The sequence below is a fragment of the Armigeres subalbatus genome, chromosome 1 (genome assembly GCF_024139115.2).
Source record: "Armigeres subalbatus isolate Guangzhou_Male chromosome 1, GZ_Asu_2, whole genome shotgun sequence".
In the NCBI taxonomy this organism is placed as follows: Eukaryota; Metazoa; Arthropoda; class Insecta; order Diptera; family Culicidae; genus Armigeres; species Armigeres subalbatus.
In genome coordinates this window covers 224,906,366-224,919,737 of record NC_085139.1, presented here as the reverse complement: position 1 = coordinate 224,919,737, position 13,372 = coordinate 224,906,366, and the positions used below count along the sequence as shown (strand labels likewise).

The following is a 13,372-nucleotide window of genomic DNA, read 5'->3' as shown; positions in this document are numbered from 1 at the left end:
CCTGGATGTGATTCATGAGCGACTTCTAGTGTTCGATGTCTCAAAGTTTCAGGAATAACCAGTCTATCACCCCTCAACAGCAGATTCTGGACGACACACAGTTCTGAATCAAAAGCTTTGAAGTATTTTACCTGCTCTCTCCATCTACCAGTTTGCAAACTTTCGATCACTTTTTGTAAAATTCCATCGTTCGATGTTTCATCGGCAACTTCTGAACAGTAACAGCATGCAGGACGCTGGCCAGTGCCAGTTGATAGATGCAGATCTCATCCGAAACGTTGAACTCTGTTGTTTTCGAGACAGCTAACCGTGAGAAAACGTCTGCCAAATTGTTTGATCCGTTTGGTCGTTTGGTTCATATTTTTTGAGGATGGTATCTTCTAGGGTTGTGATGTCCTCCACTGAAAGTCAGTCGAGTGGCTTCAGCGGCGATGCGGCCGATGAGTCGTGTCAATTCCTTTTACACGTTTGGGCACTCAAAGTGATTTTTGATTCAGTTGACCTCTGAGCAGTTTACTTAATGTTAATAAAGAAACACAAACTATGATGGCAAATACAATCCATTTCGAATAGCCACACACTTAATATAAATCGCAGATTACTGTGAAATTTCACTGAAATCTCAACAGCAGAACTGTTCGGTAAAAATTTTACAGATTTTTTGGTAGTTATGACTGTTGAACAAAGGAAAATACCACAGAAAATCGGTGAAATAATTACCGAACAAATGTGCTGCTGAGATTTCGGTGAATTGAAGCAAAATTCACCGAAATCTGTGAAATGATTTAAGTGTGTACGTAGTTCTGGGGACATCATAGAATCCTTGGTTGATTTGGTACACCATTTGAATCAAACGCAAGTGAAAGACAAATACTCTGAATACATAATTAACTTGATACCACGGCATTGGAAATCATGGAAGCCTTGATTGATTCACTGCCGTAATCTGGAAAAGTGACGTAACAGCCATTTTACAACATGCATTTTTTCCATTTTTCTGTTAAGGTGATTATAGAATGAAGCCCGTAATGAATTTCAAATTCACCACACGTTTATCTACATACATTTCCATAACTCCAAATCTGGCATAATAGTTTTCGTACAGTGCCGAAACTCAAATTATGATTGTTCAGCATAACTAAGCAAAATATATACCATTATTTCAACCTCATACGCGTATCTCGTGCTCTTGAAAAAATATTGGAAAAGCACGTGGTTTACAAAATGGCTGATTTCTGGCTTCATTCTATAATCACCTTAAAGAGCTCGATGAGTAGTACTCGTTAACACTATTTTTGGAAAATGGCGTATACGTCACTTTTTTCAGATTACGGCAGTTCAGTAGACATTTTGATTCAAACTCTAGGGCAGTTTGGAGATCTTAGAACATCTCATATGCCTCCATTTGAGACGCAAGCGAAAGACAAATACTCGGAGGACATAAGTGAGTTTGATACCGACGATAACAATTTTCAAGGATTATCCGTCAGATTGCACTAAACGGTACGTCTTATTAACCAAACACTAAAAACAAAATATTGTGAGACTAAGTTGTAATTCAAGCTTTTACTGTGTGTGTATTTTTTTACTCTCAAATATATTTCAAAAGTTTTTGTCTGCGTTTTATGACAAGTTGAAGTTGCTAAATCAGTTTTTTTTGTTTGTTTTTTTTAATCTCTAATAAAGTGGCCATGCCTGTAATGAGTACTATTGAACCATTCCATCCAGATGGAAGTATAACTTTCTCGCAATACCTGGATCAACTGGAATGGATTTATTTGCATCAAAAAGTAGAACCTGCCGAAAGAAAGACTACGTTTCTCGCGTCATGTGGTACTGCAGTTTACAGTGAGCTTAGGTTGTTGTATCCTGGTAGGGATTTGAAGGACATTGATTACAAAGATTTGACGGAGGCGCTGCGTAAACGTTTTGATAGAAGTGATAGTGACTTAGTTCAACGTATTAAGTTTTATGCAAGGATACAAAAGCCTGGTGAGAGAGCAGTTGACTTTATTCTAGCAGTAAAACAACTTGCAGAGTACTGTAAGTTTGGTACATTCAAAGAGACGGCTGTTCGTGACAAGTTGTTGTGTGGCATTTCAAGCAAACAGTTGCAAGAGCGGCTCTTAGACGAAGATGATTTAACTCTTGCTAAGGCCGAAAGAATTATCGTTAATCGCGAAGAAGCTATGGAAAGGGCTAGTCTTATGCATGAACCAGAAACAAGTAGGATAGGTAATATCGATAGGTTTGATAGGAAAAAAGTAGGATTTCGTCGTGACGTTTCCCCGACACCTATTGGATCTAGAGGTCGCAGTCGTGACCTTCGTAATCGTTTGAACAATAGTCATGAGCGTAGTAGAAGTCGATCAGATTCCAGAAAACGGGTGTACAGGACGTATTACTGCACTTATTGTCGCAGGAAGGGCCATACGCGGAAATATTGCTACGATTTGAAACATCAAAAACCGTCTGTTAAGTCAGTAGTAGTTGAAACAAAGAAATCAGTTCAATCAAAGGTAATTGCCTATTTCCGGGGATTAAACCACCCGACTTGGACGTTAATTTACAATGTTATGGAAACTCATATGTGAATATGTACGTTATGTGGAAGATTTTGATTTGAAAATGTATTGGAGGTAACCACTTTCCTTCGATGGGACTCGAACCCATGACCCTACAGTACGCTAGACTGGTGCTTTAACCAACTAAGCTACGAAGGACCTCCGTCGGCCTTCGCAACCTAGCGGCTACTGAACGAGCTCGAGATTCCCAAATTGGACGCATAGTCAAATCACTCGCAATCCATTTCTCAAGCCAATACTTCCACATGTGTATTGTACACGTCCACATTAGAGGAGCGTGAGTATTTAGAATGTCTGGCGGCTATACACATTCTTCATCAGCAACGGTACTGATCAAGTGAGGTTGTGTAAGCATTTGCCAGTCGGTCGTCAAGCTCAGACCCGACCGCATTGCGTAGGCAAGAGCACGCAACTCAAGTTCAGTTCAATCAAAGGTAATTGCCTATTTCCGGGGATTAAACCACCCGACTTGGACGTTAATTTACAATGTTATGGAAACTCATATGTGAATATGTACGTTATGTGGAAGATATTGATTTGAAAAATGACGGAGGTCCTTCGTAGCTTAGTTGGTTAAAGCACCAGTCTAGCGTACTGTAGGGTCATGGGTTCGAGTCCCATCGAAGGGAAAGTGGTTACCTCCAATACATTTTTCAAATCAATATCGTTCACATAACGTACAAATGCACATATGAGGTTCCAGAACAAAGAAATTAGATTTATCTGACCGGATGAGAAGAGCAACATTATCGTCCGAGTCTGAAGATGAGATGGACGTTCTCATGGTTTCTGCCAGCCAGCGATCCAGTGCACCTTGCTTGATTGATGCAGTTGTAGAAGGCGAAACACTACAGATGGAAATAGACAGCGGGTCTGCTGTCTCCGTTGTTTGTAAGCAAACTTATGAAAAAAAATTCGGAAACAACCCGCTATCCAACTGTTCGATGAAGTTAGCTGTGGTAGATGGTGCACATCTAGTCGTCGTCGGCCAATTTAAAGTGACAGTGATCGCCAATGGTCAATGTAAGGTAGTCCATATGGTTGTCCTACAGAGTAAGAAAATCTTCACACCATTATTCGGACGTGACTGGTTGGATGTATTTTTTTCGGCATGGAGGAATGCGTTTCGCCCTGTATCTGTGAATTACATAACAGCAACCAAAGAGGATAACATCGAAGAAGACATCAAAAGTAAGTTCCAAAATGTGTTTGATAACGATTTCTCGACTCCCATAAAATATTTTGAAGCAGATTTGATTTTAAAAGAGGATAAACCAGTTTTCAAGCGAGCATATGAGGTTCCATATCGTTTGAAAGATAAAGTTGTCGAACATATTGAATCTTTAGAACGGAATGGTATTATTACCCCTGTTGATGTCAGCGAATGGGCTTCTCCTGTAATCATTGTTGCAAAGAAGGATCAAGGTATTCGGATGGTGATTGATTGCAAGGTCTCCATTAATAAAGCAATTATACCGAATACTTATCCTATTCCTTTGGTTCAGGATTTGTTTGCTTCGTTGTCGGGTTCTAAAATTTTTTGTGCTCTCGATCTTGCTGGAGCTTACACTCAGCTACGCCTTTCTAAAAATTCCAGAAAAATAATGGTAATCAACACCATAAAAGGTTTGTACTCTTACAATCGCCTACCACAGGGAGCATCTAGTAGTGCGGCAATTTTCCAAAAGGTAATGGACCAAGTTTTGGATGGTTTAGAAGGAGTTTATTGCTATCTTGATGACGTGCTGATTGCAGGTGAGAATTTTGATGACTGCAAAAGGAAGCTTTATTTGGTCTTAGAAAGGTTGTCTAAATTCAATATCAAAGTACATTTAAAAAAGTGCAAGTTTTTTGTTTCTAGTTTGCCTTACTTAGGACATGTTTTAACCGACAATGGCCTGTTACCATGCCCTGAGAAAATTGAGACAATTCGTAGGGCTATTGCTCCGAAAACAGTCACAGAATTAAAGGCATTTTTAGGTTTGGTAAATTACTACAGTCGTTTCATTCCCAATTTATCCTCACATCTAGGCACGTTGTACAGTTTGCTGAGAAAAGACACCAAGTTTGTTTGGAGCAAAGAATGTGAAAAAACCTTTGAAATGTGCAAGAAATTGTTATTGAATTCAAAATTTTTGGAATATTATGATCCCAATAAACCAATCGTGGTTGTTTCGGATGCTTGTTGTTATGGGTTAGGCGGAGTCATTGCACATGTTATCGATAAAGAAGAGCGACCAATATGTTTCACTTCCTTCTCGTTGAATGATGCACAGAAATCTTATCCAATTTTACATCTTGAAGCATTGGCCGTTGTAAGTACAATAAAAAAGTTCCATAAATATTTGTATGGAAAAAAGTTTACCGTTTATACAGACCACAAACCGTTGATTGGCATTTTTGGAAAGGAAGGAAAAACTCAATTTTGTTACCCGTCTACAGAGATACATAATGGAATTATCAATTTATGACTTTGATATTATGTATCGGCCATCTGCTCAAATGGGAAACGCAGATTTCTGCTCTCGTTTCCCATTGCCCCAAGAAATCCCCAAAGAACTATCACGTGATTATATCAAGAACATAAATATCACTGCCGAGTTACCGCTGGACTGGATGAAAATTGCAATTGAGACCAAAAGAGACGACTTTCTTCAAAAGGTTTTGACTTTTATGCATAATGGTTGGCCTAAGAGGTTGGAAAAAGTTTTCAAGATGTTTACTCGCACCACCAGGAACTTGAATTGTTGAATGGATGTTTGCTATACCAAGACCGTGTTGTAATACCCACTGTTTTACACAGTACCGTATTGAAATTGCTCCACAGAAATCATTCTGGCATTCACAAAATTAAACAGCTTGCCCGTAGAACGGTTTATTGGTATGGTATTAACAGTGACATTGAATGTTTCGTCAGGAGCTGTAATGTTTGTAACCAGATGGCCGTAGTACCAAAGAAACCATTGAACACAAGTTGGATTCCTACAAATCGACCTTTTAGTAGAATACATGCTGATTTCTTCTACTTTGAACAGAAAATTTTCCTTCTCGTGGTCGATAGTTATTCAAAATGGCTTGAGGTTGATTTAATGAGAAACGGAACTGATGCAAAAAAAGTAAAAACCAAATTTATAAACTTGTTTTCGAGGTTTGGATTGCCTGATGTCATTGTGACCGACGGTGGTCCTCCGTTTAATTCAAGATACCTCATAGATTTCTGGGAAAAACAGGGCATCAATGTTATGAAAAGTCCACCATATCACCCTTCTAGTAATGGGCAAGCTGAGAGAATGGTTAGGGTAGTGAAGGAGGTTTTGAAAAAGTTTTTGCTTGATCCACAAATGAGACAGCTGGACATTGAAGATCAAATATCTTGTTTTTTGTTCAATTATCGCAACACTTGTTCAGAGGATTCAAGTTTCCCCTCTGAAAAACTGTTTAAATTCAAACCAAAAACGATACTTGACCTTGTGAACCCAAAAAGTAGTTTTAAAAAGCATCTGACGATTCCAAAAGAGGAGATAAAACCTTGTTTTGATAAGAGAGAAGAAGCGAGAGAGAAGAACGAAAAGGATGAGCTGACTAAGTTGCGTACAGGCGATCCAATCTACTTCAAAAACTTCAGACCAACAGATGTCAAACGATGGTTGGATGCTACTTTCCTCAAGCAAATATCCCCTAATGTTTTCCAGGTTTCTTTAGGGGGGCGTACGTATACTGCTCATCGCGAACAACTAATGTTGAGGAGAAGAATGCATAAGAATGTGGTTTGGAAAAATACCGAAGCAGATAACAGAAAGCGATCAAGGGAGAATGCAGATTGGAATGATGAATTTTATGGCTTTATTTCCGATTCTAATTTGTTTGATAATCATGTTGGCAGTAGTTTGCCATGTCCAATAGCCTCTGGCGATGGTTTGCCATGCTCAACAGCCTCTGGCAAAGGTTTGTCATGCTCTACAGCCTCTGGCAATAGTTTGCCATGCTCAACCGCCTCTGGCAAAGGTTTGTCATGCTCTACAGCCTCTGGTGATAGTTTTCCATGCTCAACGGCCTCTGGCAATAGTTTGCTATGCACTTCAAGATCAGGCATTAATGTGCCTTCTAGAAATCTTTCAAAAACTGATGATTCAACTGCAGGATTCTGTGGAGCTCAAATACAACCTGCAGAACATGCCTTGGAATTACCAGCCTCAACAGATGTAAATACTGAAGCACACGGTCGTTTCCAGCAGTCATCGGATTCTGAATATAGACGGCCGCGAAAAAGAAAATATTACCAAAATGAAGCTTTTGGTGTGCAAAATGAATTAAGTTTAAGAAGATCTCTTCGTTCAAAACGTAAAAAGAACGATATCGAATATTATTATTACTAAATTGAATTTCATTCAGTCGAATAAGTTTGTATATAGTTAGGTTAATAGTTGTTGAATTTTAACTTAAATATGATCAATGAATTGTGTAAACTATCTTGAGAAAGGAGAACTGTAGTGGTCACTGGAATAACAGTGAGTGATTGAGTGCCGTTGGTAATCGAATCCAACCATATTAATAAAGACAAGAGTCAGTTGATATCTGAGCGTGCAGCTTAAAACATCTCGGTGTTACTTTGTCTCGTATCCGAAATAGATACCCGTATATATATAATCACAGATATATCAAGTCAGTCATCAGCCAACACGAGGTTTTCAGCCAAGCGACGCCAGCTGTGAACAAGCCCGTCCAACTATAGACGGCTCCGTGCGCCGAGGATCGCTCGTCATCGTCATCGTCCCGATCGACCGAAGGGTGTTGTAGCAGGCTCGATACGCCCAGCCCGGAACATCAGTCACCATCGAAATATCCATTCAGCGCTGTGGCTAGGCTAGCTCTCGCCGACTCGAAGAAGGAAAGACCCTCACGCGGAGGCCGCCCAAAGGCCTTAGTACCAGTCAGTGGCGTAGCCACGGGGGTGGTTTTGGGTATAAAACCCCCCCCCAAAGACAAAATTTTTGGAAGAAATTTTTTTTTTCAAAAAAAAAATGTTCTGAAAACCCCTCCCAGACCAATTTTCTGGCTACGCCACTGGTACCAGTTTCTTCGCTCCATGACCTTATGAACGAAAAGCTTCTCCGGTCCTCCATGAGCATCGATCCAGCACCGCAAAGGGTCCAGCTCCAAGAACTCCGACGATACCGAACGAACGCTTTAGCATTGTCCCGTTTCTGCCACAGAACCCTCGCTAAGACTCCGGTAGTGACCACCCCCTTCTCCCACTCCGGAAATATGTTGAACACCCACCTACCCTACCTGTAGCATGCCACCCATGGGCCCCACCTACACCGATCAACCGCAACGTCACTAACATTTAACTCTAACCCACGATTTAACTTTAAATAAAAACAAAATGAAATAGAATGTACCTGTCCGTCTTTTCAATTACGGAAGCTATCCCTGTGCTATTTCTGAAGCTATTCTTCGTTGTTTCGTCTACCTGGGAGGTTGCGTGTGCCCCTTAAGCAGGAAGTTAGTCGACCCTGAGAGAACTACAAGGTGAGCTAGTTAGGGACGTCCACTCCACAGACGTGAGGACGTCAAAGGCGATTATTGCACGTTGTTACCACTGTTGGGGACACCATGAAAGTCATTGTTGATTCGGTAGACCATTTAATTAAAACTTAAAAACAACTTGAAGATCTTAAAACACCTCATATGCCTGAATTTGAGATGAAAGTGAAAGAAAAATACTCGAAGGACAAATTTGGGTTGATACCGCGGCTTGGGACATCATAGAGATCATCAATTTGGAAATCCTACAACATCCTATATGTCAGGATTTGAGACGCAAGTGAAAGACTAATACTCGGAGGACATAATTGGGTTGATACCGCGGCTGGAGAGATCATGGAAGCGTTGGTTGATTCGGCAGACCATTTGATTCAAACTCCACGGCAATATGGAGATCTCAGAACAACTCATATGTCTACATTTGAGACGCGAGCAAAAGACAACTACTCGGAAAACATAAATGGGTTGTTACCGCGGCTGGGGACATCAGGAAAGACTTGGTTGATTCGGTAGACCAGTGATCCCCAAATGCGGCCCTCGAAACCTTTTCCTGCGGCCCGCGAAAGAACATACAAGACAAGTGGCACCAAATGGCCCATTGATAAGCATTACGTGCCGGGAAAGCTTTTCATCGTGCTCAGTATTTCACTTTATAGATGTTGTAAAGCAACGGCAAAAATGATATTCTCGGATTATGGGTTAAAACAGCAGATGTGTATTTTTTTCGCAGATTATCGTTTAAAAAAGTTGAACGACTGATAAAAATAATATGCTCTGCAATAAGAATACATTCATTCTTCAAAATAAGTTAGGCTTTGGCAAAATTGAACTGTAAAATTGTTTGATATTTATCTCCAGGGAATACGTTTATTATCAACAATCGTGTCAATGTACTTCTTGAAAAATGTTTACCGAAATATTGGTAAACTTTTAACCGCGATTCGTCAAAATATCTGCTAAGATCTCAGCCTGATTTCTCGGTAATCGTAATATTTCGAATTTTAAGTGTGTGTAGAAATGTATGTTGTTTGAAAAATATTTGAAGAATTAACTTCTATTACAATGATTGTTCGCTAATTGGGGTACGACCTCACCTCAATTAGCGAATGCCGTTATGATATAACATGAGACAAAAGCAGTTACTTCTGGTGGAGGCAGCATCTCCCGGGAAGTATGCCGAGGCAACAAATATTTTCGTTTTTCCAGGAATTGTCGGCATCTCCAACATAACCGCAATAAAATCTCGTTCAATACACACAGTTTTACACAAAAAATTGCTTTTCATTCGCCAAAATTGTAGCTGTGGGAGGTTGCTGTCCTGTTTTATATATTATTTTAGAAATATTCGAAGGAATACCCAAGATCCTACTATTTTGCGTCCATGGTTCCTAAATTAACGCGATATCCAGTTTGGTCTAAGCAAAAACAGCTCTTGCAAAGTACAGCTGTCGCTTCCTTTGCGTGGTGTAGATTTACTTGAATGTACTAAATTTTGCTGTACATACTGCATTATTTTTATTTTTGATACAATTCCAGCATGATTTGTAGTATGGCCCGAGATATTTGAGTTTTCCACCGTAATTTATACTCTTCAAAGTCCCGGGATATTTTTGTTCTGATTTTGAATCATGACATGATCGTCAGTGTCTTTGAATGTTTTTATTAAATCAGAGTATGTAGTAGTTACTGTATTTGCGCAAACTATGATTTAAAGATGGCATGCTGTGCAACAAAGTTGTACCGAAAGGCTATCATTTTACTCCAAAATCGAACTTTTTATAGAAGTCTCAGAGACCCATGATGTTATATCTAGACCAACATTTGAAAAGGGCGTAACAGCCAAAATGTATTCCTTCTAATTCTTTGTCTACATATATCGCAAAACTAACCGCGAGTAAGCCGAAAAGAGCAAAGAATTCTACGGCTGACAATAAGTTCACCAGAACTGTGGGAAATCAGCTTCTAGGAAGGGGACGGAAAATCCCTCTATTCCGGCGAGTCAAACTTCTAGTGCACGGGCGGCTGCTATGGAAGCCCAGTTAAAAGTCATCGAGGAGGAGAAGAAGAACAAGGAACACGAACTAAGGGAACAGGAAGAGCTCCGTACTCGTGAGCTGGAAGAGAAGCAGCGTCGAATTGAAGATAGAAGACAGCTGATGGAAGAAGAACGGCAGCTCCATCAACGAAATCTGGAGGAACAACGTGCGTTGCTTGCGAAACAGCAGCTGATTCGAAGAGAATCAATTGAAAAGCTGATTAAGCAAATGTCGGAGTGTGGTAGTGGTTCAAAATCGGTTCCAGATTCGAAAGAGAAAGTGGAGAGTTGGTTAGAAAACCGGGATGTAGATGGAAGATCCGCGGGGAAAAATAAGAAGAAACTGGTAATTTCAACATATGGTTCCCATCGCAGATTCATCGAGTGGCCAATAGACTGAATTTGTCTAGTACCAGTACCAGTCAGTTCTAGTACCAAAATTTAGTACCATACGTCCTGTGACACATGATTCTCGCTCTGAAATTGTAGTTCAGCCATTTCGTCAGTACGTGGCAAAATCACAGCCTCATCCCTTAGTAAATCCGCATCGTATGCAGCTACAGTACCCGAGCCAACCCTTCTCTCAGCAACAAGTGTGTCGGTCTGTGGCGGCTCCACAACTGCTTCAACTGTTGCCCATGCAGAAGCAGTATCAGTCGTTACGTCAACATTGCCGCTCAATGCCACCGGGTCTGGAGCAACCAGTTTTGCAGCACACAACTATCCCAGAGCAAGGTATACAGGTGAATTCACCAACATTCCTGTCGCTTCCTCCACAACTCCGTTCAGCGCCATCGGGTTTGGAACAGCCTTTCATACAGCATATGACTATTCCAGAAAACGGTTTAGCATCGCGTCATCCACCATTCAATGGTCCGTCGTATCCAACAGCAGATCGGTCTTCGGTATCAGAACGTCGGCTCAGGAGGCACGTTCCCCTCAATTTGGGAGATTTGTGCCATCGCCTTCACTGGCCTTTCTCATCATTTACCTGACGGAAAAGGAAGTGAAAAGGGGAAAGGAAGAGGAAGTGAAGTTGGAAAGGAGAATGGAACCATTTATAGGGAAGCCAATTATGTAGACTCACACGCATTCAGCTAGGGACTAAAGAGAGGTCACAAAAACACAGAGGATGTAACAATAGACGAACGAAACGAAACACAGAGTGCACTGTGAAAAACGCATAATGCGAATCCATATAGGTGACAATCACAAAGTACATTGTAAAAAAAATGCATAATGCGAATCCATTTAGGTGGAAGTTTGTTGAAAAACTAAGTAAAACACATATTCATAACCCCACACTCACGTTGAGGATGAACAAGAGTAGCCATAGCCGAACGTCAAAGACGAGACACAGATTACACTGTGAAAAACGCATAATGCGAATCCATATAGGTGGCAATTTGTTGAAAACTAAGTAAAACACATATTCATAACCCCATTCTTATTGAACCTCACGTTGAGATTGAACAGGAGTAGCCGAACCCGAACGTCAAGGACTAGACACAGAGTACACTGTGAAAAACGCATAATGCGAATCCATATAGGTAACATACACAAAGTACATTGTAAAAAAAAACGCATAATGCGAATCCATATAGGTGACAATTTGTTGAAAACTAAGTAAAACACGTATCCATAACCCCACTCTTATTTAACCTCACGTTGAGATTGAACAAGAGTAGCCGAAGCCGAACGTCAAACGCATAATGCGAATCCATATAGGTAATATACACAAAGTACATTGTGAAAAACGCCTAATGCGAATCCATATAGGTGACAATTTGTTGAAAACTAATTAAAACACATATCCATAACCCCACTCTTATTTAACCTCACGTCGAGATTGAACAAGAGTAGCCGAAGCCGAACGTCAAGGACGAGACACAGAGTACACTGTTAAAAACGCATAATGCGAATCCATAAAGGTAACATACACAAAGTACATTGTAAAAAAAAAACGCATGATGCGAATCCATATAGGTGAAAATTTGTTGGAAAACTAAGTAAAAAACATTCATAATCCCACCCTTATTCAACCTCAAGTTGAAATTAAACAAGAGTAGCTGAAGCCGAACGTCAAAGACGAAACACAGAGTACACTGTGAAAAGCGCATAATGCGAATCCATATAGGTGACAATTTGTTGAAAACTAAGTGAAACACTTATTCATAACCCCACTCTTATTTAACCTCACGTTGAGATTGAACAAGAGTAGCCGAAGCCAAACGTCAAGGACGAGACACAGAGTACACTGTGAAAAAAAAAAGCTACAATGCGAATCCATATAGGTAACATACACAAAGCACATTGTATAAAACGCATAATGCGAATCCATATAGGTGACAATTTGTTGAACACTAATTAAAACACATATTCATAACCCTACTCTTATTTAACCTCATGATGAAGTTGAATAAGAGTAGCCGATTATCTCGGAGAAGTGAAAAGTCAACTACGCCATAGCTCCGGTTAGCGCAGCGAGGGCTAAAGGACTGTGAAGGGGGCCCTGGTGCTTCACAGGCTCCGTTTGCGGTTAGGTTCTTATTAGAACCCCCTAACCATTCATTCGTAGGCACGGTAAGCATAAAGCCGCATCACGCCGGGAATTGAGGGTCACCTGTATGGTGGACTTTTACCACTGAACAGGCAATCCGTAAAGTTATTCTTAGCCAAATAAACAGCTGCCGACATCACACGGCTATCTAGGCTGTTCGTGGAGAGAAGTTGACATTGACTTTACGTCAACTCTCAATGTGGCCGAACAGCCCAATATCCAACAGCAGATCTGTCTTCGTTTTATGGTCAACAAGAAAATGTTAAAAATACTGGTGGCAGTACTAAAATCGCAACAAATTGCGGCTAGGCAGATAGTCGGTAGGCAGCTTCCTAGATTTGATGGGAACCCTATTGATTGGCCAATGTTCATTAGCAGCTATGAACAATCGACGGCTGCTTGTGGCTATACAAATGCTGAGAACTTGATTCGTTTACAGAAGTGTCTCATAGGACACGCCATGGAATCGGTTTGCAGCAAACTCCTACTACCAGAAAGTGTTCCTCACGCCATCGAAACTCTTCGAAATCGCTATGGTCGACCAGAACTTCTACTGAAAACTATTCTGGAGAAGGTACGTCGGACACCTGGACCCAGACAAGATAGACTGGAAACGGTGATAGAGTATGGCCTGGCAGTTGGGAA

At 40.6% G+C, this 13,372-nt stretch overlaps 1 non-coding gene across 1 annotated transcript; it reads right to left on the bottom strand.

The window, feature by feature from the left end:
• Positions 1-2,648: 2,648 nt before the first annotated feature.
• On the bottom strand, positions 2,649-2,723 carry Trnaa-agc (transfer RNA alanine (anticodon AGC)). Its single transcript has one exon. It is a non-coding gene; the product is annotated as a tRNA-Ala (tRNA).
• Positions 2,724-13,372: the final 10,649 nt, after the last annotated feature.